The sequence below is a fragment of the Elephas maximus genome, chromosome 10 (genome assembly GCF_024166365.1).
Source record: "Elephas maximus indicus isolate mEleMax1 chromosome 10, mEleMax1 primary haplotype, whole genome shotgun sequence".
Classification (NCBI taxonomy): domain Eukaryota; kingdom Metazoa; phylum Chordata; class Mammalia; order Proboscidea; family Elephantidae; genus Elephas; species Elephas maximus.
In genome coordinates, this window is record NC_064828.1 from 61,615,510 (window position 1) to 61,641,606 (window position 26,097).

A 26,097-nucleotide genomic window follows, 5' to 3' on the forward strand; every position below is an offset into this window, starting at 1 on the left:
TACAAAGGAAAACAGTAAGAACAGAATGTAAGTAGCATAAGAGTAGAAGTGACATTGTTAAATAAACATTTATTGGGAACTTCTTTATGCCCCAGGACTGAGCTAGAAATAGGGCTTTCAAAGATGCACTTGATATGGTCCATGCCTTATCCTCAAGACTCCCACAGTCTAGGGAAGCAACAGGGGTATAAACAGATATATTCAGTTCAGCATGGAAAATGCTGTAAGCTGTGTACAGGCTGCTGAGAAGGAAACAAGCGGGGCACCTAGTTTAGCGTGGAGCAAAGGAAAACCAGAGAAGACTTCCTGGAGGACGTGATGCCTGAACCTAATCTTGAAAGTTAGGTAGCAATTAGCAGGCGGAGAAGCGGGAGCAGAGCATCCAGGCAGAGGAAAAAGAGACACAGAGGCAAGAATGACAAGATGTCAGAGAGAAAAGAAGTGTGGAGTGACTGGGCATGAAGAATAAGGCAGGGCTTGCCAGGACATAGGACTGAAGAGGGCATTGAGAAGCTTGAACTTTACCCTGAGAGTGGTGGGTGTTTAAACAGAATGACAGAATCTGATTTTTTTATTTAGATCACCCTGACAGCAGAGGAGGAGGATAGATTTGAGGAAGGCTAAGGAACCTTTAATAAGGTGTTTGCTGAGGAAGACATAATGCGAACCGTAGCCCGGGTGGCGCAGTGGTTAAGCAGTCGGCTGTTAACCAAAAGTTTGGCAGTTCAAACCCACCAGCCCCTCTGTAGGAGAATGATGTGGCAATATGTTTCCATAAAGATTTACAGTCTTGGAAACTCTATGGGGCAGTTCTACTCTGTCCTGTGGGGTCGATATGAGTGGGAATCAACTCAAGAGCAATGGGTTTGGTTTGGTTTCTTTCATAGTGCTGGAAAACGAGCCCCCTAGGTTGGAAGGCACTACACAATGGACTCGAACATACCAACAATCATGAAGATGGCACAGGAGCAGGTAATGTCTTATTCTGTTATACATAAGGTGCCGTGAGTTGGAACTGACTCAACTAACAACAAAATAAGATAGCAGAAAAACAGCAATTTAGATAAAAATCTTCAGAACGGTTCAAAGGTAAGATCATCAGAACTTTTTATTGGATTTGAATATAAAGAAGGGAAAAATTTAGCAATGATCCTCAGGTTTCCAGGTACGTAGGGGCCTACAAGAGAAATGGAGGGCTCTGACCTAGGAGGAAGGATGAGTGTAGTTATAACAAGATGAGTGAGGAATGCTTGTTTGCACACCAATTTATAGAATTTGAATAATAAACTTGAAACTTTTACACAATGAGATAAATTTGTTCTCATACATATCACTAAGGCCTATGGCCATATTTTCCTGCTTAAAATCATTTGAACAGTCTAACAAAGAATATGTCCTAATTTTTTTTAATTAATTAACACAAAAATATTTATAAAAAAAATTTTTAATGTCACATTTAATCACTTGTTTCTCAAATCATTGAGGATATTCCAGAAAATCTATGATATGGATACCATATTTGTTTCTAGAATATGACCACAAAAAGATAGTTCTTGTTCCAAGAGACATAAATCTAATTTTAAAAATGACACAAGAGTAAAACTTCACATGAGAAAGGTAAGTTCATCTGCAGAAATCCAAGTGACCAGAACATGGTATTGAAGACAGAATACTAGGGTCTGGAAGAAAGTCCAGCTAGGCAGGCTGCTAAATAGCATCAAGGAGACCAGAGAATAGTGCCAGGTGGATCTCCAGCAGCTACAGTTTCCAACAGCACAGAAAAAAACGTAAGGAACTGAGCAGAGATGTTGGTATTTCAGGTAAGATTTTTTCTCTCATAGAGTCTAAGATTGACCAAGGGATCCAGTTGTACAAACTAGGTCTGCAGGACTCTTGCCTGCAGTAAAAGAATTCCCTTCAAAGTGGTTTTTATCCATGACCTTAGCTTCTCACATGGCATCACCGACTCTGTCCTCTTTTCCCTATCCTCCCATAAAGCCTGATACACAACCCTCTCCCAGTTGCACAAGCTCAGTTGGATGTTTGCCTACTACATATGCATAGAAATCTGTCAGCTATACACACACACACACACACATCCAGCCATAAAGTACCTGAGCATTTCTTAAGCATGGTGTCATTTCCAAGTTCCTTGGCAGCCTTATTACTGTCAGAAGGAGTCTCATGTTGGCAAATTTGTTAATGTTTACCCAACTTGCAACCTTTCAGCAGTATCAACTCAAACACAAACTCAGGTGGTGAAACATAAGTGTAAATGCTCCAGTGACATCCTTCCTCACTTGTCCTGAAGCATCCAACATTCCTTTCTCTAAAATTAACACTCCATCATTCCCCATGCCACATCCTAACAGTATGAGACAAGCAGGTTATACCTCGTGTTATGGATTGAATCACGTCCTCCAACAATTTTGTTGTAAATCCTGATTCCTATATCTGTGGTTATAACCCCATCTGGGAATGGGTTTTCTTTGTCATGTTAATGAGACAGGATTAGTATAGGGTGTGCCTTAAATCAATCTCTTTTGAAATATAAAAGAGATTAAACAAGCAAGTGAGGGAACCAGAGATGGGGAAAGAGAGACGCCAAGCCACATGAAGGTTGCTCAAGAGGAGAAGCTCAAAACAGACAAGGACCTTACTCCAGAGCCAACAGAAACAGAATGCCTTCCCCTAGAGCCGGCACCCTGATTTTGGACTTCAAGCCTCCTAAACTGCGAGAAAATAAATTTCTGTTTGTTAAAGCCACTCACTTGTGGTATTTCTGTTACAGCAGCACTAGATAACTAAAACACCTTGCAACAGTAAATATAAAGTTAGGAAATAGGGCGAGTAAGCCAGGTAGACAATCCAGTCCCAGGACAGTCTAATAGCAGGTATCCAGGCTCCAACCATATTGGGGTTGAGTAGCAGGGCTCCAGCTCTTGGAGGATAGGATGAAAGCAAAATAGAGCCCAATCATTAGTGAGTTTTGTTGATAGACTCGTCAGCAAAGCAAGAAATCAAGTGCAAAGAAATGACACAAATTCATTTATTAACCCTGGGGTTCAAGGTCAGAGCAAGACTATTGTCAAGTCTACCTTCATTCTGCATCTCCTAGTCTCCTTAAGTACTCCAGCATACGGTTCTAGAGGTGGTGTAGGTTGCTTACCTCATGGGAAGGTCAAGTGGCCCAACCATGAGAATCAGGAACTTGAGAAACAAAGAGACAAACAAGTACTCACAGTGACAGAGAAGCTGGTTAGACCAAACAAATTTATGTTTCAGACTCAGACAATTAGGTTCCAGGCTATCAAACACATTTTCAGTTATAATCACAGATCACCATCTGTAATCTCAGAAGGTTCATGGTGAATGAGAAAGGAGCCAAAAGAGGCAAACATTGTTGTGAATTTTAGAATGAAGGGAATAGAAGTGAAATTCTGTGTCCACATACTTGTGCATTGGACTGTGAACATCAATCTCTGGCAAAATTCTAAGACACATTAATAACTAATTTGTTGTAAACACTTAGAAAAGAAAAGATGTGCTTAGGAACCCTAGTTCACTAAGTCATATCAACCTAATTTTGATCTATTTTTAATGGCTGCTAAATTCATATATGGTCCCTGTGAGTTGGAATCAACTTGATGGAACATAACAACAACATCAACAAACTTATGATGGAGCAGAGATTATCAACAGTGGTCTGATTTCTACAGTGCATTTGTCAAAATCTCCTACAAAGTTATCATAGAAAACAGAGAAATATGGGCCAATTAAATATTGATAAATGGATTAATGCCAGCCTGATAGAGGATATTTGTAGTACGCCACCATAGCAGCATCCCTTTTGCCCGCGTGTATCTTGGTCACAGATTCAGGGGACATTCTGAGCAAGTTCAAGTTCATGGTGACAGCATCCTACCCCAAGCTGATGGGCACCTCGAATCCATTTTCTTTCTTAGGGACTTCTCTGAAGTCAAAGGAGCCCACTGGTCCCACATACAAGCATGACCCCAGGGATGATGTTCAACCAATTAGAGGTGGATACTAGTGAATATGTGCCACAAATTCCCATTCTTCTGGAAAATTAAGTGAGGCATTCTGCAAGCTTCTCAGGAGGTCTCTTCAGAATCAAGCCCCCAATGCCTATAATAGTTTCATACTGGCTTTTCCACCTTTCCTGCTGACTCACTCTCCCCACTCCCTCCATTCCCACTTCCTGGGATCACCTTCTATATAAACTACTGCACTCAAATCTTTGAGTGTGTTCTGCTTAAGGGGAACCAGACTAAGGTAGTCATGAAGTGCTTACTATTGCCCTAAACACATTTTCATCAACGATTCAAAGACAGAGAGGGCATTTTTGGTAAATTTGTGTATGACAAAAATAGAAAGAAATGCCTGAGATTTAAAAATAATAATGATTCAAAACAACATTGATAAGTTGGAAAGATAGGCTAAAACTAAAAGCACAAAATATTGTAAATAAATAATTGCAAACTCAAATGTAAAAAATCAACTACACAACTGCAGATGGAAGAGACCTGACTTAACAGCTGTTTGTTTTAAAAAGGCTCCTAATACAGACATTCTCATGAGCTGCTGGACGAAGTGTAAATCGGTCAACAATTTCTGGAGGAAAACCCTTAAAAATGTGCGTATTCTGATCCAGCAATTTCTCCACCAGGGATTTATCAAATAAATGTAAAAATGTGGGTGTATGAGACTATTCATCGCACCATTGTTTATTATAGAAAAAGAAATTTTTTAACAACTTAAATATCCATCAATAGGGAAATGGTTAAGTAAATCACAGTATATCTGTGCAGTGGAACAGTATAAAGGCATTAGATATAATAAAGCCTTGTCATATTTACTAACATAGAAAAAAGTTGAAAAAGTAGATTATAAAGTGGTATGTATAATATTTTGTAAAACACAAAAATGTTTTATAAAACATTTTAAATAAGTACACTTAAAAAGTAGAAAAGATTTACCTAGGTGATTTTTTTTTTATCTGCTTATCTATATTTTCTAAAGTTTCTACAAAAACAACATTCTATTTTTGTTACAAGAAAAAAAGTTCATTTTTAAAGAAGTAAAATACCTACAGGTTTCAGCTAACTGCCATCATAATATGAAAAATATGATGTAATTGATACAAAAGTATAGTGTTTAATAGTTCTGCTGATAGTAGAAGTATAGTGGTTAGGACTTCGAGGCATAGTTCATTATTCGCCACACTAGTCAAACTACATCCAGACTTCTTTCTTCCAGTCAATTCCATGTATTGACAGCAACCCTGGTAGGCTAAAGTTCATCCAGGGAAGTGTTTCCAAGAGAGTGAAGGACCAAGAGTCCTGCCGTTACAGGAATGGTTGATGGAATGGGCTGTTTGTTCCAAACACCAGACCCCCTAAGGCTCATGTGAGAGTTGGTGTCAATCACGAGAAGGGTTATCATGTAGAAGAAAGGTCTGGATCATTCTATATTGCTTTGGAGTGTCAGTGGCTGAAAGTGTAAGTCAGAGCTTTGCTTACAATTGAAGGAGGAGGGGAAAGTGGTAAGAAAAAACAAGAACTTTATAACAATTCAAAATGAAAAACAAATAGGTTAAGGTGGTGAGTTCATCATTAAAAATGTGCCAAATACAGTTCAGGTCTACCAGTCAGGAATAGTACTGTGGAGCTTCTTGTATTGGAGACAATCCCTAAAGTTCTTTCCAACTCTCGGTTTGAAATTATGAAAATTCACTCACCTCCTTACATCCTCCAATATGTAGTCTACAAAACAGATGACAGGAAATAAATTAAATGCTTGGGTTCAATAACCCACAGAAGTAAGGATAACTTAATTCCCTTGAGAGCAGCATGACTCATTCAGAGCATTCACATTTCAGCTTCCTTTTTTTTTTTTTTAGTATGGAGAAATTGTCATGAAAATGTTAAGAACATAAAAGGTGAATGTCTCTTGACGTTAGAATTGTCTCCTTTTCACGCTGCAGTTTTAATAGCTTCTTGTCCGTGTTCCAAGCCTAGTTTATCAAAAGGAAAGTCAGTTTGGGGATTTGACTGTTTTTCAATCCTTTCATAAGAAGTTTTTCTCACACAAAAAGTCATCTCACTACTATGAATCTGCTTCATCTTTTGAAATGAATTTAACATTCACCTATCTCACACAAATATAAGGATGAATAATAACAATAAATTATATTATTTAAAAACATATGTAAAATATAAGGAAATATATTTAGTTAACATTGGAGTCCCTGGGTGGTATAAATGCTCAGTTGCTAAAGAAAAGGTTAGAGGTTCAAGTCCACTTCTAGGCTCCTTGGAAGAAAGCCCTGTTGATCTGCTTCCAAAAAATCAGTCACTGAAAACCCTAGGGTGCCCAACTCTACTCTGACGCACATGGGGTCGTCATGAGTTGAAATCGCCTCAGTGACAACTGGTTAGCTAGTATGAGAAATAGCTGACTACGAAATCAGAAATAACATTTGAAATAAGACATATTTCTGCACACGAACCAGACATCAGATCTGGTGGTTGTTTCTTGTGTATGGTGATTATTATGTAATGGAACATTCCTTAAGTGACCTAAAACACAATTTGCACATTTCAACATCCCTTAGAGAACAAATGTAGTCCTTTGTCAGGAAGAGTTCCCCATTTTCCTTGAGTTCTTCTGAGCAGGGTTGGGAAGACAACGGAAGTGGATGGGATCAAGGTCAGCGTTCCATGATCCCATCAGATGCAGGCACCAGGTTACAGAGATAGGTTGTGCTTGTTGAGGATCATTTCCTGGAGTGTTGATCCTAAAGAAGTGAAAAAAGGTAACATCAAAGTGAAAAGCGGAGCTGGTTATCAGATTGATACCCAACCCAAAGCAAGGTAAAAGTGGTCCCTGAGGCACTGGGCTTTATCCATACTGTTTCTAGTCAAGGCTTAGACTGGTGTGGAGGCACCAGAGACACTAGTGTCTCTCCAGGGACAAGACTGAACTGCTATTCCAAGTCTTGACTAATTGGTATGTATTGAGTGTTTACAAACGCCACACACTGTACTTATTCATTTAGTCCTCACAACAACTCTATCAGATGGAAATTACTACTTTCCCATTCTACTCATAAGAGGACTGAGGTTTCAGGAATTTTCACAAGGCCATGAGGCTAACTCAGTCTGTCTGACACCAGACTCTACATCAAATATTTCCTCCAAAAGTTTAATTGGTCAGTGATGAAACTATCTTGCTAGTTCAAAACTGACTGTAGTTTGAAATTAGGATATTGACAGACTATGAATTTGTAACAGTACTTGCAGTTTGGATTCTTCAGGCTCAGTCAGATCCCTGGTGGCTTCCTACACATGACATAATTGTACCTGTTTTAAAATTTCATCTTTTTACAAACATTAATTGAGACCCTGAATGTGTAACATCTTGTGCTGGACTCTGAGATACCTAGATAAGAATCAGACATGCACCTTCCACTCAAGATGTGCATTACAGTCAGGGGCATATTATCCAATAAGCAAGGTAAGCACAGGCTTAACACCATATCAAAGTGAAACTCATGTAAAATTGTTCACTACAGATTAGTAAGTAAGTACAAATAAGCCTGTGCTTACCTTGCTTACTGGATAATCCACTTCTGACTACAGTTTAGGAGGGATGATAATATATACATAAATAATTGAATAAAAGTAAAAAGGCACAGAAAGTAAAAGAGGGTCTGGAAAAAGTAAGACTATTTCCAGATCCAGAAACTAAGAGAAAGAAAGAAGAGAAGGACAAAACTCCACAACGGAAGTAGCATGATCAAAGGCATATATAAGGAAAGTAAAAGTCTTGGCTACAACAAAAAATGCTTAAGTGTGAGTGTCGAGAAGTACATTTCTAAAAATAGGTTTGGGCCCAATCTTAAAGAGCCCAGATAAAAAAAGCTAAGAGTTTGGACATCATTCTGTGGGCCATGGCTAAAGAATTCGATCTTGACATGAAGAGATTAACCTTCTATGTCCCTAACCACATCCTATACGTGTTAGTGAAAAAACAATAAGCCTGATGCAAAGTGTTGAACTTTAATAAAGTTTAAGTAAGTGACCTGTTTTTTACTCAGATTGAGATCCTTGGAAGATTTTTTTTTTCCCTAGGTGTTTCTTTGTTTTTTGTTTTATTCTTAGCAAACACTATTCTTAAGGCAAATAAATACATAACTACTACTGCATATAAAAAGTCTTTGATGATTGAAGGAAAGAACCTTCAAAAATCTTTCAAAACTCTAGTCAACTAAGCATAAACACATGCTGAATGGCCTTTAAAATCCACATGGAAGGTAGTTATAGTACCAGAGTCTTGTTGAGTTGACCGTATTATATGTTTTTAAAATAGTCAGATATATTAGTTCAGCTTTTACTAGAAACTCAGTAAACCTCAAAAAAAAACTAGGAATATATTAATCTTTCACAAAATAATGTTGTCAGAAGACAACCCCATTTGGTTCTTGCAGAGCATATCATTCTGAAAATATCTTCCACCCAAATTAAGAACACGTACCATTTATACCAGATCTACAGGCCCAAAGAGATATGGAGACCAATCCTGTAGGCTCATTGCCAAGATGAGGGTCATAATGGGAGTGTCTCAGCATAAAGAGGTTAAAAGCTACAGCCTCAAAGGACTTCGGAGTCAAGCAGTTTTCTAATCTCAACCACATCCTACATGATGATGTTTTCAGATTTCTTTAAGAAAGTTTTCTACAAATAGTTGGGCCAGAAGGTAAAATCATACCCAAATGTCTTATTGTTCAGCTGAGTCAGAAGTATATCTTCATTGAAAAGTAGAATTACTCATTTATCTATTTAGCATCCACTGCTTTGAGGTTTCTCCAACATAAGTGTATTTCAACAGTATTTATTATAATCAATGAATCAATGAGCTAATCAACATACTTCACCTATTCATTTATTCATTCAGAAAATTCAGTGACAATACAGGGGAAGTCAGCACAGTTGGACTAAACCAAAAGCTAAGAAGTTTCCTGAATACAACCACTTTGAGGGACAGAGTAGCAGGGATGGAGTCTAGGGACCATGGTTTCAGGGGACACCTAGGTCATTTGGCATAACAAAGCATATTAAGACAACATTCTGGATCCCATTTTGGTGAGTGGCATCTGGGGTCTTAAAAACTAGCAAGCAGCCACATAAGATGCATCAATTGATCTCAACCCACATGGAGCAAAGGAGAATAAAGAACACCAAAGACACAAGGAAAATAAGAGCTCAAGAGAGAGAAAGAGCCACATAAACCAGACACGCCATCAGCCTGAGACCAGAATAACTAGATGGTGCCTGGCTACTAATCATGACTGCCCTGACAGGAAACACAACACAGAATCCCTGACGGTGCAGGAGAAAAGTGGGAATGCAGAACTCAAATTCCTGTAAAAAGACCAGACTTAATGGTCTGACTGAGACTGGAGGAACCCCAGAGGACATAGCCCCCAGACTCTCTGTTAGCCCAAAACTAAAATCATTCCCGAAGCCAGCTCTTCAGACAAAGATTAGACTGGACTATATGACATAAGATGATACTGGTGAGGAGTGTGCTTCTTAGCTCAAGTAGACACATGAGACTATGTGGGCAACTCCTGTCCAGAGGAGGGATGAGAAAGCAGAAGGGGACAGGAGCTGGTTGAATGGACATGGGAAATACAGGGTGGAGAAGAGGAGTGTGCTGTCACATTATAGGGAGAGCAACTTGGGTCACATAACAGTGTATAAGTTTTTGTATGAGAAATTGACTTGAATTGTAAACTTTCACTTAAAGCACAAGAAAAAAAAGAGGGAAAAAGAAAAGAAAATTCAGCGAGCACCTAACATGGTCCAGGCACCAGAAACTAAGAATATAATGATTGTGTTAAGCAGGGTGCTCTAGAAGCAAAACTGGTAAAGTGCATGTGTGTGTATATATATATATATATATATATATATATATATATATAAATACAGAGAGACAGATTTATCTCAAGGAAATGGTTCACGCAGTTGTAGAGGCTGGCAAGTCTCAAATCCATGGGCCAGGTGTCAGGCTGGAGGCTTTTCATGACTCATGTGGTTGCAGGAGCTGACGAACCCAAAATCAGCAGGTCAGGAGGCAAGCTGCTGGCTCACAGGGCTGTGTACGCTGGCAAATCACAGAATCAGGAGGTCAGACAGCAGGCTGCTGGCTTACAGGGCTGCATAAAGTGGTGAATCTCAGAATCAGCAGGTCAGACGGCAGGCCACTGGCTCACAGGGCTGCATAATCTCGCAAATCACAGAATCAGAAGGTCAGAAAACAGGCTGCTGGCTCATGTCCCAAGAACTGAAGGTCAGATGATGGCAAACCATATGCAGAATCCAGAGTGAGAGATAGCTTTGCCAGAGCATCCATATATATTGGATGCAGGCCACACCCTAAAGGAAACTCCCCTTACATCAGATACTTGAGTAAGTATGTGTCTTAAGTAAGACTGTGATTTGAGTAACGGTGGTACCTGAATAAAGGTGTAACTCAAGACACACCTCACACTAATCCTGCCTCATTAACATATACAGGTTAGGATTTACAATACATGTAAAATGGAGGATAATTACATAATATCACAAAATAGAAGACAACTACATCAGATCACAAAATGGAGGATGATTACATAATACTGGGAATCATGGCCCAGCCAAGTTGACACATAAGATTAACCATCACAATGATGAACAAATAGACAGTTCCTTCTCTCATGGTTATAGTCTACCAGGGAAAAATGACATTGAGCCTCAACAGCAGAAAGTTAGTGGGGAGGAACAAAGAAAGAAAGAGAGAGAGAGAACAAAAAAGACACCACAATAATGCCCTGTCCTCAAGACTTTTTAAATCTAGTGGGAGACATAAGATCAACAAAAATGAAACATTATAAACTTGGGAATTAAAATTGTGGCTTAAAGTGGTGTCACATTCTCAGACATACATACACAGTTTGAACTTTTGTATCATCTCAGTAATGTGTCAGCAGTTTTCCCTGTCAACTAGGAAATTCATCTGAAAAAGTCCTAATTAATGAGTCTTCCTCTGAAATCTGAGTTGAGATGCTGAAAGTGCTCTCCATGCTGACACAAGGCAATTTGTACACATTTGAGAAATGATTCTGTAAAGAAAGCTTCAAGAACATCATTACATTTGGAGTGCTCCTGCTGGGGAGCCAATTGTTTGACATTATTAGATGATACCTCAGCAGCCGATGAGGTTTGAATGTATAATTATTGTATTTATATTCTTATGCCCTGTGCAAGTTCCACATTGTAAAATTTTGTCTGGTTTCATGTGATTTTTGATCTTCTCTTTAGGCCCTGGTTTATTTGCTTTTCTAGTGTGATAATGGCCTTAAGTTGGTGATTGTGATGCACAGGGTCAAGAAGACCCATTGAAGGTAAACAGAAGATGCACCTCCTCCCATTGCAAACTTCTTTAAAAGCCCAAAACAGGAGCTATTAAGAAATAGATGTATGGTATGTGAAGCACAGAAAACTCACATGGAGAGAGGTCACCTCTTGACATCACATTTGGTCAATAGCAGTTTACATATGACTCTGATACCATAAACAAGCTGTGAAAGAATATACCAATACTTTCTTGTCTTAAAATGAATTTACTTAGGCTTGGGTCCCCTTCTGGTCCAGTTAGCAGTAGAGTCGATCTCAGTCATTATTAGGGTTTGCTATACACTCCCATCTACTTATGAAAGGCCCAGAGGTTTTACGACAAAAAGAATGGCACATTTGAGAAGATTCCTCTCATCTTCAGACTACAGTAGTTACCACTAAGATAGCGGTTCTCCGTGCCCACCTAGCTTGAAGCCCAGCAATACCCTGTTTCCACACTTTGCTTGGGGCACAGCCTTATGAAAAGTGAGAATCCTAGGCCTAGTGTCAGCTTCCTTTGCTGTTCCCTGTGACCTTTTTCCCTTTGAGGTATGGCCACCTCCACAGGGTACAAGTCAAAGCAGAGTGTAATCTCAGATACAACTTCCCTTTCTCTCTTCCCACTCCCTGGCAAGCATAATCCCTCAATGAACTCAGGCTTCCAGAAGGAAAAATCCAGGAAGACAGATTGCCTATTTTTTTCCTCCAATCACCAAAAACCTGGATTCCAGCTACCTGGGAGGAAAGAGGAAGAAACAAATACAGGGAGAACAAAAACATAAATCAATATCTCAATACCTTATCCTCCCACAATAAAATAACTTCATTCTAACTTCTAAAGAGCTAGAAATGGGTAAGTCCCAATAATGTCAAGATTTGGAAAATATTTCTCAGATTTCTTTCCTTTAGTCAGTGCAAAGTAGAATATGAAAGTGGGAGGTGTAAAAGGGGAACCTAGTTTCCCCATGGGAATAGAGATACAACAAAAAGACATGACTATCTTCCCGCATTTACACGGAAAAGCATTACAATGGAGGCAGACCACAGCAAGCCTACAGTTATTCTTCCTATTCAACATCCAAATAATGTATTGACATTTCATTAAGATTCATTTTTGTGCTGGGGAAAAAAGGAATGACAGAAAGTACAGGGATCCTTTCTGTCTCAGGATGAACTTACCTCTGAAGATTACCCCAATTTGATGACAGTTGGTAGGATGTTCAGGAATAGTGACTTCACACTGGAGACCAGAATCTTTGAAAAGTGTTAGAGAACCAGGTCCAATTCTTCCAGGCCCAAATTAGGAGGAATGCTTTTCAGATGCAGCATGGGAAAAAATGAGCATTTTAATTTGAACAGATTACATTTTGAGTATCTGCCCTACACTTCTGAAACTTTCTTAGGGTGGAGAAATGAAATATGACCATTTAAAAATTGCCTGAAGCAAGATGAGTGGTTGACTGTAATGTGGTCTCTCCACTGAAAGGTTGTCAGTTCAAACCCAAGCAGTGGCTCCAAAGGAGAAAGATGTGATGATCTGCTTCCATAAAGATTACAGCCTATGAAACCCCATGGAGCAGTTCTACTGTCACATTGGGTCGCTATGAGTCCAGATCAACTCAACAGCACACAACAACCACCATCCATTCAGCAACAACCGCCAGGAAAATTTTATCTTGGCTGGTATGGAAAGTCAATGGAGTCAAGGTTCTGTCTTTAAAATATGAGTGTAAATAACATATTAGAAGGACACTTGCACCCTCTGCATAGGCAAACTCATCTCAGTGTACACAAATACTAGTTCATACACATAATAACCCCACATGAACACACCTAAAACAGTATTTGGCTCTTTAACTAGGGGCTCAATACATACTTGTTGAATGAACGGATGATCGAGTGAATGGAAAGAGAAATGATTGAGAATAAGGTCCCTCTGAATGAGAGGAGCTTGGGAGACTCCTTTTTTACCAAGAGCAAGTGAGGAAGGGGAGAGAGTTGTGAGAGGCAAGGATAAAGATGAAAACAGAGGGGATGGAACAAGGCAGCGAAGTGAGCTGAGGCTCTCATTTGCTCCTCCAGCAACTAACTCACTTAACAACGAATATAAGCAAGCACAGATAGAGATCACAGAAGTCCGGATGGCAACTGAGGTGTTGGAGAGTCGGGGTGAGTCCAGAACTGGGGGACAGGAGGAGCAGGGTTAGCACAGAAGCTGGGAGAAGCCACTCACTAACATCAGGAGCACTCACTCATCGCAGCCCTTTTGGGATGGGGCTGGGTAACACCCCAAACAGGGAATACAGAAAAGGAGCCAATCTGAGGAAGCTGTAGCCCGACTCTTTTAACGCGGCGAAAATTGGCCGTGGGAGTTCGTGGGCCACGCAACTGAGACCGTGGCATTGTGAGAGGGTGCTACTGAATCTCGCTGAGGCTCAAGACAGACGGGCACTAGGACTGGGAGGAACAGTAAGGGCAGCAGGATGAGGGGAATATTTCAACCTGACAGGGCAACACAGAGGAAAACAGCCCATAAGACACCACTGGCAAGCCTGTGCAGGTGCAACCAGGAGGGAAACCCATGGACTGCTCCCCCCAACTTCACCACAGGAAGTCTAGGCCAGGCCCATCACTTTTATCAGCTCGGCAACAAGCAACCCTCCCCTCCTACGCATGCGTATTGAATTTCAGCGAGCAAGCGTCTGGAACTCCTGAATCAGCACTGGAAAAAAAAAAACAAACTAAGGATAAGAGTGCCCTCTAGTGGTTCTCAGGAGAAGATACCAAGCCTGCTGTCAGTCATTTCTGACTCGTAACGACCCTGTGGCGCTGAGTGGAGCTGTCCTGTGGTGTTCCCAGGGCTGTGAGTCTTTGCAGAGATGGGCTGCTGCATCTTTGTCCTGTGGAGCAGCTGATCCGTGCAGGCCCCGGCCTCTCAGTTGGCAGCCAGGTGCTTGGCCCCTGTGCCACCAGGGCGTCTGATCAAAAAATTTTCCGACAAAAGCCAGAATAAAAAATTGAAAGTAAAATGGCAAAGATAACAAAATCACCCAAGTTCAATGAAAAATAGTAAAACATGCAAAATCACAAGCGAAGAAGGACCAGTCAAAAGCAAAACGTGAAGAAGAGGATATCTGTCCTATGGAGGCCAGGATAATGCAAAGAATTGATAATTTTCAGACCAGGGTGCTAAATATGTTTAAAGAAAACAAAAGCACACAGAAAACAAACTAGCAGAGATCTGGTAACAAATGGAGGAACAAAATGAGAGACAACATGGAAATTGAAAACATCAAAGAGAACTACTGGAACTGAAGAATAAAACAACTGAATTTAAAAAAGCAATCCCAGCAAAAACCCAGTGCCATCGAGTCGATTCTGACTCATAGTGACCCTATAGGACGGGGTAGAACTGCCCCATAGAGTTTCCAAGGAGCTCCGGGCGGATTCAAACTGCCGACCCTTGGGTTAGCAGCCGTAGCACTTAACCACTACGCCACGAGGGTTTCCTTAAAAAAAAAAAAAAAAGCAATAGAAACACTCAACAATAGAACTGAACAGACAGAAGACAGAATAAATGCACTAGAAGACAAAATAACTGAACTTACCAAGTCTCAAGAGAAAAAAGAGGAAAAAACAAAGAAAACCAAACATACACAAGGGAAATATGGGATTCAATTAAGAAATCTAACATTGGAATTATTGGAATCCCAGAGCATCATGACAACAATAAAGGCAAAGAAGTAATTTTCCGAGAGAGAATTTCCCAGATCTGAACACAGTTTCAAGCCTGCAAATACAGGAAGCTACATGAACCCCAATTAAAAGAAACACGAAAAGATCAACTCCACGCCGTATCCTAATCAAATTCTTGAAAACCAAAGACAAGGAGAGAATTCTGAAAGCAGCAAGAGAAAAAGACAATATAACAAACCAAGGGCCTTTTATAAGAATCAGTGGAGATTTTTCCCCCCAGAAACTCTAGAGGCCCAAAGAAAATGGAATGATATAATAAAAAGAAAACAATTACCAACCAAAAATTCTTTACCCAGCAAAGTTGTCATTCAAAAACGAGGGGGAAATCAAGACATTACCAAAACAAACAGACACTCCACTGCCAGACCAGTTTTGCAAGTATTACTCAAAGGAGTACTTCAAATGGAAAGGTAAGAGCATTAAATACTTGTGTCTAAAATAAGGGGAAAAAAAATAGGAAAGAGACCTCCAAAAAGCACAACAACATAGGCAATCATAAGGATCAAATATATGATATTTTGAGAGAATAAACTCAATAATTAAATCTCACAAACAACAAAATATCAAGTTTGTAAGAAATAAGTACAAAGTAAACTTATTGAATATAGGTTGTATATTGATGTTAAAAGAGACACACCAACAGAAATAGGGGAGGGAAGAGCATATCGGAAATAGGTTTATTATGATAAAGTTGTATGTTAACTGCTGTTCATATGTTAAATGTTGTTGCAATTGTAAGTTGTGTAATCATATGATGTAACCACTAAGAAATCACCAAGAAGAAACATTCAGAAGACAAGTAAGATAACAAATAGGCTCATCACAAGAAAGCAGCCAAATATAAACAAAAACAGAAAAATCAAAATTAAAAAAAAGATACAAAACACTCAGAAAACAAATAGCAAAATGAATGAGGTAGACATTTCATTTTCAATAATAACCTTAAACATAAATGGCCTAAACGCCTCATGCAAAAGGCAGAGACTGGCAGAATGGATTAAAAAAAAACACCATCCATCCTTTTGCTGTCTACAAGAACCACACCTTAGATACAAGGACACAAACAGACTGAAAAATAAAAACATGAAGAAAAATATTCCATGCAACCAGTAAACAAAAAAGAGCACGGGGTATTGTCTTAGTTATCTAGTGCTGCTATAACAGAAATACCACAAGTGGACAGCTGTAACAAATAGAAATTTATTCTCTCACAGTTTAGGAGGCTAGAAATCTGAATACAGGGTGCTCCAGGAGAAGGTTTTCTTTCTCTGTCAGTTCTGGAAGAAGGTCCTTGTCGTCAGTCTTTCCCTGATTTAGGAGCTTCTCAATGCAGGGACCCTGGGTCCAAAGGACATGTGTACTCCTGGCACTACTTTCTTGCTGGTAAGAGGTCCCCATGCCTCTCTTCTCACTTATCTCTTTTATATCTCAGAAGATATAGACTCAAGATACAACCTAATCTTATACATTGAGTCCTGCCACATTAACATAACTGCCTCTAATCCTGCCTCATTAACATCATAGAGGTAGGATTTACCACATATAGGAGAATCACATCAGATGACGAATTGATGGACAATCACACAAAACTGGGAATCATGGCCTAGCCAAGTTGACAGACATTTTGGGGGCATACAATTCAATCTATAACAGGTGGTCATACTGATATCAGATAAAATAGACTTTAAATCAAAATCTACAGCAAGAGATAAAAAAGGACATTACATAATCATTACATAATAATAAAAGGGCCAATCCACCAAGAAGACATAACAATTATAAATGTACATGTACCTAACGGCAATGCACCAAAACACATGAAACAAGTACTGACTAACATGAAAGGATAAGAAGACTACCCCACAATCATAGTAGGGGACTTCAACACACCACTTTCAATTATAGACAGAACATCTAAAAAGAAGATCACTAAGGACATTGGGAATTTAAATAAAACCCTAAGCCAATTGGACCTAACAGGCCTGTATAGAACACTCCACCTAGCATCAGAACAATACACGTTCTTCTCCAGCACACATGGATCATTTTCCAGAATAGACCATACGCTAGGACACTAAACAAGTCTCAACAAATTTAAAAAGATGGAAATCATACAAAGCATCTTCTCTGACCATAATGGTATGAAGGTAGAAATCAACAACAGGAAAAATATATAAATACATGGAAACTAAATAGTACATTATTAAAAAAAAAAAAAAACTATTGAGTCAGAAGAAATCAGAGGTAAAATTAAATAATTCCTAGAATCTTGGGGTCTTAAAAGCTTGTGAGCAGCCATCTAAGACACTTCACTGGTCTCAACCCTTTGGGAGCAAGGGATAACGAAGAAAACTAAAAACACAAGGGAAGGATTAGTCCAAAGGACTAATGGACCACAACTACCACAGCCTCCACTAGACTGAGCCCAGCACAACTAGGTGGTGCCCAGCTACCAGCACTGACTGCTCTGACAGGGATCACAATAGAGGGTCTCGGACAGAGCTGGAGAAAAACATAGAACAAAATTCTAACTTACAAAAAAAGATCAGACTTACTGGCCTGAAGGAACCCCAAGATTATGGCCTCTGCACACACTTTTAGCTAAGTAATGAAGTCACTCCTGAGGTTCACTTTTCAGCCAAAGATTAGATAGGCCCATAAAACCAAACGAGACTAAAGGTGCACACCAGCCCAGAGGCAAGGACTAGGAGGCAGGAGAGGACAGGAAAGCTGGTAGTAGGGAACCTAAGGTCAAGAAGGGGAGAGTATTTTGTAACCAGTGTCACAAAGCAATAAGTGTACTGTTTAATAAGAATTTAGTTTTTTCTGTAAACCTTCATCTAAAGAACAATTTTTAAAAATTCCTAGAATCAAACAAAATGAAAACACAATATTTCAAAACCTTTGGGACACAGCAAAAGCTGAGGGAAATTTATAGTAATAAATGCCTACGTTAAAAAAGAAGATCCAAAATCATTAACTTAAACTGACAACTTGAACAAATATAAAAGCAAGAACAAAGACAAACAACCCAGTCACAAAATGGGCAAAGGAAATGAACAGAATCTTCACCAAAGAGGACATCCAAACAGCCAACAAACATTATGAAAAGATGTTCATGATCATTAGCCATTAGAAAGATGCAAATCAAAACTACAATGAGATGTGCTATCTTACCCTGGCTAAATGGCACTGATTAAAAAAAAAAAAAAACAGATAACAACAAATGTTGGCAAGGATATGGGGAGATTAGAACCCTTCTCTGTGGCTAGTGGGTCCATAAAAATACAACCATTATGGAAAACAGTGCGGTTCTTTCTCAAAAAATTAATAATAGAACTACCCTATGATCTAGTAATCCCACTCCTAGGGAAATACTCTAAAAAAAAAAAAAAAAAAACCTGTTGCCATCAAGTGGATTCCGACTCATAGCGACCCTATAAGACAGTAGGACAGAGTAGAACTGCGCCAGAGGGCTCGCAAGGAGCACCTGCTGAATTGGAACTGCCAACCTTTTGGTTTGCAGCTCTTAACCACTATACCACTATAATGACACAAATAGACACATTCACACATATATTCATTGCTGCTTTATTCACAATAGCAAATAAAGGGAAACAATCGAAGTTCCCATCAACAGATGAATGAATAACAAATTGTGGTACATACATACAATGGAATATTAAGCAACCATAAAGAACGATGAGTCTGTGAAATATAACATGGATGAACTTGGAAGGCACAAGGCAAAGTGGAATAATTCAAGCATATAGGGACAAATATTGTACTATCCCTCTTCTATAAGAAGACAAGAATAGATAAATATAGAGAAACCAATGTTCATTGGTGGTTACAGGGGTTGGGGTAGGGAAACCCACTGCCATCAATTCCAACTCATCATGACCCCATAGGGTTTCCAAAGCTATAAATCTCTATGGAAGCAGACTGTCACATCTTTCTCCCACGAAGCCGCTGGTGGTTTTGAATCGCTGACCTTTCAGTTAGCAGCTGATCACTTTAAACAGTGCACCACCAGGGTTCCTTTATACTGTAGAGACTAGTTATTTTTGGTGATAGGAAAAGTGGCACCAAAAGTGGATATAGTGAGCACAAGTACAACCAAAGTAAAAATGAGTGTTTGAGCACATACGGATGGGTATAGGCAAATTGGTATACGAGTAGGTAAAGGTGTGTACATAGGTGAGAACAGATATAAGTATCTATTAAAAAAAATAGGTACATGTAAATACAAATATTTGGGTGCAGGCACATATATTCAGTGAAGACAAATACAGATACTCCTCAGACATAACCAAACACTTTCCAACATTGGTTTTCTAGGTGGAAGGCTTAGGACCATAGTCTCATGGAGCAGCTCAATCAACTGGTGTATTATAGTTCAAGAAAACCATGATCTGCATCCTAGTGAAGTAGCATCTGGAGTTTTAAAAGCTCACAAGCAACCACCTAGAACACAACTATGGGTCTCTACTTGCCTGTAGAAAAACAGTTAAGAAGGTAACCAAAAGTGCAGAGAAGAAACAAGTCTAATCAAGTTACAACTTCATCTACCCTGAGACCAGAAGAACTAGATGGTGCCCAGCTACCACCACTGACCTTTCTGACCGGGGTCACAATAGTTAGTCCTGGAGAGAAAAAGAGAAAAATGTGCAGTAGAACTCAAATTCTTTTGTAAAAAAAAAAAAAAAAAAACCAGACAAACTGGAACAGTAAAGAGAGGCGTCCCTGAGACTATTGCCCTGAGATACTCTTTAAAACTAGAACTGAGCCTATACCCTGAGATCACCTTTTAGTGAAATAGTGGAGTGGCATAAAAAATCATCAGTATGAGACCAAAAGATCAAAAATTACTCAAAGTCAAAGATGAGAAGATAAGGGGAGAGGGAAACTAGAGTACTGAAAAGGGAACATAATTAAAGAGAACGTTGATATATTGTGATAATGTAACTAATGTTACTGAACAATGTATTTGGAAATTGTCAGATGGAAACCTAACTTGCTGTGTAAACTTTCACCAAAAACTCAATAAAATAGTACTAAAAAAAAAAAAGATGAAAACGAGGGCCAGATAAAGTTGCACCCTGTATGCCATGGTAAGGAGATGGACTCTCTTTGGTAGAAATAGAAAGTTTCTGATGGATTTTTAGCAACACAGTGACTTTGTGCTTTAACTCAAACCACTATATTTAGAACAGAATAGAGTTAGGGTAGAATATAAAGGACAAGTAGGGTGTTAACACAGTAATCCAGGAAACAATTGGTGATGGCTTGGCCCAGGTGGGTTAGTAGGAAAGAGAAGAAGATGAACCCAAGATTTCAGTGAAGGGAATCAGGAATGACCAACAGGTTTTTGGCATTAATGACTAAGTGGATAGGGGGATAATATGCCAGGACAGGGGGGACTAGTTTAGAGAGGAAAATCAAGTTTGGTTTTGATGGCACATGTGAGGATGTCCAAAGGGAGATGTCAACAGACAGTTAGATAAGTGCTGAGCCAAGAAGAAATGTCTTAACTAGAGATAAAAATTTCTTAGTCATCAGCATAGAGATGGTATTTAAAATCATGGAGAGGCTGTATCAGAGAGAGAGAGGATAGATGTGAAGAAAGTCAAGGATTCAGCCCTGGGAAACTCCAATTTTAAGAGGTTGGCTGGCGCAGAGAGGCCAATTAGGAAGGAAGAAAGCCAGGAGAGGATGACGTCACAGAAACTAAGAGAGGAGAATGTTGTAAGAAGGAAGAAGCTAACAACTAATTGGAGGTCAAGTAAGAAGAAAGTAAAAATTTATCATTGGTTTCAGCAATAATAAGTCACTGGTGACTTTGACAAGCTATTCTAGCAAAGACCAGATTGGAACACCAAGGACAGTGAGAAAGTGCACACTGAATTGTAGACTGCCCTTTCAATAAGTATGAATTTACCTTTATTATTTCCAAAAATTCCCTCAATTGTTTTATCCTTAAAAAAAATTGGAACCACTGTTATATTTGCCACAAAAGTTAACAGACCACTATTACTTATGAAATAATTTTAGCCATTAAAAAGAATAAGGTAAATGTACATGTATTGAAATGGAAAAAGACCAAGATATGGTGTTAAATAATTTTTTTTAGTTTGAGAGTTAAAACAATAAGACAAAGAAAAGAAATGTATATGTTAAGAAACAACAAGCATCAAAGAAACAAATAGCAAATTGACAATAGTGATTATCTTTGAGGGCGAGATTGTGAAGCATTTTCACTCTCTCCATTATGTATTCATGTAATACAATTTTTATACAAGCATGAATTACTTTTACAATTAGAAAACAATAAGATTTGGCTCTGTTTTGTGTTTTAGTGAATACAAAGGCCACACAAAACACTCGGATAGAAGCTGTCTTCAAAACATATACATTATCTTCCCTCTGTTTCTGTTTCTATAGTCAGTTTTGATTGGTTTACTTTCTTTTTTAAACGAATTACCAGTAAAAAGTAAGTACTTAGAGGAATGCCACATTTTCTAAGCAGGATCAGACTATCTGGGGCAGTCCTAGGACAACCGATAAATCAAAAGATCTAAAACGATGGTAAGTCAAAGTCAATGTTAGCCTTGTTTATACATCTCAAGTGTGGATTTAGCCAATGAAACGATGCTGCACAGGGAAAATTTTCTTTCTTAACCTCCAGGGCAATTGCTGGCTTCCAAGGAGGACATTTCATTATTCCGGGGTATATGTTCAGCTACAGATCCTGCTTTGCCCGTAAACTTGTCATTTTATATCTGGGTGCTATATCTGTTGCTAATACTCAGGGTGAGTGAATCCTATGCACTGAGATCCTGGAGTGGAAAGAGGTTTCCTTTCATTTGTTCTGACTCACCAGCCAATCAGTGCCAAAGACCTACTGAATGAATGTGAGGAAGCACAACACAAAGAGGGAGATGACTAATCAGCTCTGTGTGCTTCATGGTCTGCAATTTGTCAGCCAGGCCACCCTCCAATTCATATCTATTCCTGGATACATAATTTTTCTGTTCCAGAACACACTGTTTTATTTTTATAATCCAAAACAGAGTTGGCTGTTTTTTTGTTTTATCAGTTTGCAAAGTATATCTAATGAGCTACTATCCATTTGCACCTTTTTCCTGCCTACCAAACATTAACGCATTTTACATTTTTTTCTCTCATTGTAGTGTTTTATATTTATGCAATTATGACACTACATTAAAAAAAAACCCTAAGGAGTCATTCATTCAATTGTTCACATACCAGGTTATTATGACTCAGTTGTAGAGAAATACAATTTCATTAGTAATTAGAAGCTTAGAGTTCGAATTGGGAAAAGAACTTGGCGATCTACTCCCATAAATACTGCAGCCTAGGAAACCCATTCCAATCACCAGTAATTATCAAAGCATCCTGATTGCATGTTTGATCAATTTCAGACTGCAGCAGCTGATAAAAATCTATTTCTTCATCTTTGGCCTTAGGGCTTGGTGCATAAATTTGAATAACAGTCATATTAACTGGTCTTCCTTGTAGTCATATGGGTACTGTCCTATCACTGACAGCATTGTACTTCAGGATGGATCTTGAAATGTACTTTTTGATGGTGAATGCAACACCATTCCTCTTCAAGTTGTCACTCCCAGCATAGTAGACTATATGATTGTCTGATTCAAAATGGCCAATACCAGTCCATTTCAGCTCAATAATGCCTAGGGTATTGATGTTTATGCATTCCATTTCATTTTTGACGATTTCCAATTTTTCTAGATTCATACTTCAAACATTTCATGTTTCAATAATTAACGGATGTTTGCAGCTGTTTCTTCTCATTTTGAGTCATGCCACATCAGGAAAGAAAGGTCCCAAAAACTTGGCTCAACTCTACTTTGAAGAGGCATCTCTTCCCCAGTCCTCTTTTGAGTGCCTTCCAACCTGGGGGGCTCATCTTCCAGCACTATATCAGACAATGTTCTGCTGCCATTCATAAAGTTTTCACTGGTTAATGCTTTTCAGAAGTAGACTGCCAGGTCCTTCTTCCTAGTCTGTCTTAGTCTGGAAGCTCAGCTGAAACCTGTCCTTCATGGGTGACCCTGATGGTATCTGAATATTGGTGGCATAGCTTTCAGCATCACAGCAACGCACAAGCCCCCACAGTACGACAAACTGACAGACAGGTCAGAGAAACAAAGAAGGATCAGTAGTTGGAAAATATGGCCTTGGTGATAGAAACAATGCCAGAGATCCAATGACAGAATTTCGCAAGACCAATGACTTCTTCATTGCAAATACCTTCTTTCACCAACATAAACAACGACTATACACAGACCTCGCCAGATGGAACACACAGGAATCAAATTGACTACATCTGTGCAAAGAGATGATGGAAAAGCTCAATATCATCAGTCAGAACAAGACCAGGGGCTGACTGTAGAACCGACCAACGATTGCTCATATGTAAGTTCAAGCTGAAACTGAAGAAAATCAGAGCAAGTCCACAAGAGCCAAAATATGACCTTGAGTATATACCACCTGAATTTAGAGACCATCTCAAGAATAGATTTGACACACTGAACACTAGTGACCAAAGACCAGACAAGTTGCAGAATGACATCAAGGACATCATACATGAAGAAAGCAAGAGGTCATTGAAAAGACAGGAAAGAAAGAAAAGACCAAGATGGATGTCAGAGGAGACTCTGAAACTTGCTCACGAATGTTAAGCAGCTAAAGCAAAAGGAAGAAATGATGAAGTAAAAGAACTGAACAGAAGATTTCAAAGGGTGGCTTGAGAGGACAAAGCAAAGTATTATAATGACATGTGCAAAGAGCTGGAGATAGAAAACCAAAAGGGAAGAACACACTCAGCTTTTCTCAAGCTGAAAAAACTGAGTAAAAAATCCAGGCATTGAGTTGCAATAGTGAAGGATTCTATAGGGAAAATATTAAATGACGCAGGAAGTATCAAAAGAAGATGGAAGGAATACACAGAGTCATTATACCAAAAAGAATTAGTCAATGTTCAACCATTTCAAGAGGTGGCATATGATCAGGCACCGATGGCACTGAAGGAAGAAGACCAAGCTGCTCTGAAGACATTGGCAAAAAACAAGACTCCAGGAACTGATGCAATATCAATTGAGATGTTTCAATAAACGGATGCAGTGCTGGAGGTGCTCACTTGTCTATACCAAGAAATATGGAAGACAGTTTCCTGGCCAACTGACTGGAAGAGATCCATATTTATGCCTATTCCCAAGAAACGTAACCCAACCGAATGCGGAAATTATAGAACAATATCGTTAATATTACACACAAGTAAAATTTTGCTGAAGATCGTTCAAAAACAGCTGCAGCAGTATATCCACAGGGAACTTCCAGAAATTCAGGCTGGTTTCAGAAGAGGATGTAGAACCAGGGATATCATTGCCGATGTCAGATGGATGCTGGCTGAAAGCAGAGAATGCCACAAGGATGTTTACCTGTGTTTTATTGACTTTGCAAAGGCATTTGACTGTGTGGATCATAACAAATTATGGATAACATTGCGAAGAATGGGTATTCCAGAACACTTAATTGTGCTCATGAGGAACCTTTGTGTAGATTAAGAGGCAGTCGTTTGGACAGAACAAGATTGGTTTAAAGTCAGGAAACGTCTGCCTCAAGGTTGTCTTATTTCACCTTACCTATTCAATCTTTATGCTGAGCAAATAATCTGAGAAGTTGGACTATACGAAGAAGAACGGGGCATCAGGATTGGAGGAAGACTCATTAACAACCTGAGTTATGCAGATGATACAACGTTCCTTGCCGGAAATGAAAAGGACTTGAAGCATTTACTGATAAAGACCAAAGACCACAGCCTTCAGTATGGATTACACCTCAACATAAAGAAAACAAAAACCCTCACAGCTGGACCAATGAGCAACATCATGATAAACAGAGAAAAGATTGAAGTTGTCAAGGATTTCATTTTACTTGGATCCACAATCAACAGCCATGGAAGCAGCAGTCAAGAAATCAAATGACGCATTGTATGAGTAAATCTGCTGCAAAGGACCTCTTTGAAGTGTTGAAAAGCAAAGATGTCACCTTGAAGACTAAGGTGCATCTGACCCAAGCCATGGTGTTTTCAATCGCATCATATGCATGTAAAGCTGGACAATGAATAAGGAAAAGCGAAGAAGAATTGATGCCTTTGAATTGTGGTGCTGGCGAAGAATGTTGAAGATACCATGGACTGCCAAAAGAATGAACAAATCTGTCTAGGAAAAAGTGCAACCAGAATGTTCCTTAGAAGCAAGGATGGCAAACTGCATCTTACATACTTTGGACATGTTGTCAGGAGGGATCAGTCCCCGAAGAAGGAAACCATGCTTGGTAAAGTACAGGGTCAGCGGAAAAGAGGAAGACCCTCAACGAGGGGGATTGTCACAGTGGCTGCAACAATGAGCTCAAGCATAACAATGATTATAAGGATGGTGCAGGATTGGACAGTGTTTCGTTCTGTTGTGCATAGGAACCAACTCAACGGCACCTAACAACAACAGGAAGCCATGGGGCAGTTCTACTCTGTACGGTAGGGTCACTATAAGTAGGAATCGACTCAATGACACACAACAACAACAAGAGCTCAAATAGTCCAACTTCCTCACTCTACAAATGGAGAAACCTACTAGGCCCAGTGATATGTGGTGGTTTGGCCAGATCATATAGAGAGATGTTGTATTCATTTTCTAGGACTGCTATAACGAAGTACCACAAGCTAGGTGGCATAAAACATCAGAAATTTATTGCCTCACAGTACTAAAGGCTAGCAGTCCAAAATCAAATTGCGGTAGGGTTGGTTCCTTCTGGAAGCTCTGGGGGAAAA

The 26,097-nt window shown here is 39.2% G+C and overlaps 1 long non-coding RNA gene across 5 annotated transcripts in view; it reads right to left on the minus strand.

Moving 5' to 3' along the window:
- Positions 1-5,128: 5,128 nt before the first annotated feature.
- The window catches only part of LOC126084024 (uncharacterized), a 189,343-nt gene continuing 168,374 nt past the window's right edge, over positions 5,129-26,097 (minus strand). For 3 of the 5 annotated variants that reach the window (XR_007518908.1, XR_007518909.1, XR_007518911.1), the window contains exons 6-7: positions 12,642-12,774; positions 5,129-6,820 (exon numbers count right to left, since the gene is read on the minus strand). This is a non-coding gene — a long non-coding RNA (uncharacterized LOC126084024). Of the gene's footprint in view, positions 6,821-10,175; positions 10,192-12,641; positions 12,775-26,097 lie in introns of those variants that run through there. The other 2 variants (XR_007518910.1, XR_007518907.1) reach the window with 2 other exon arrangements.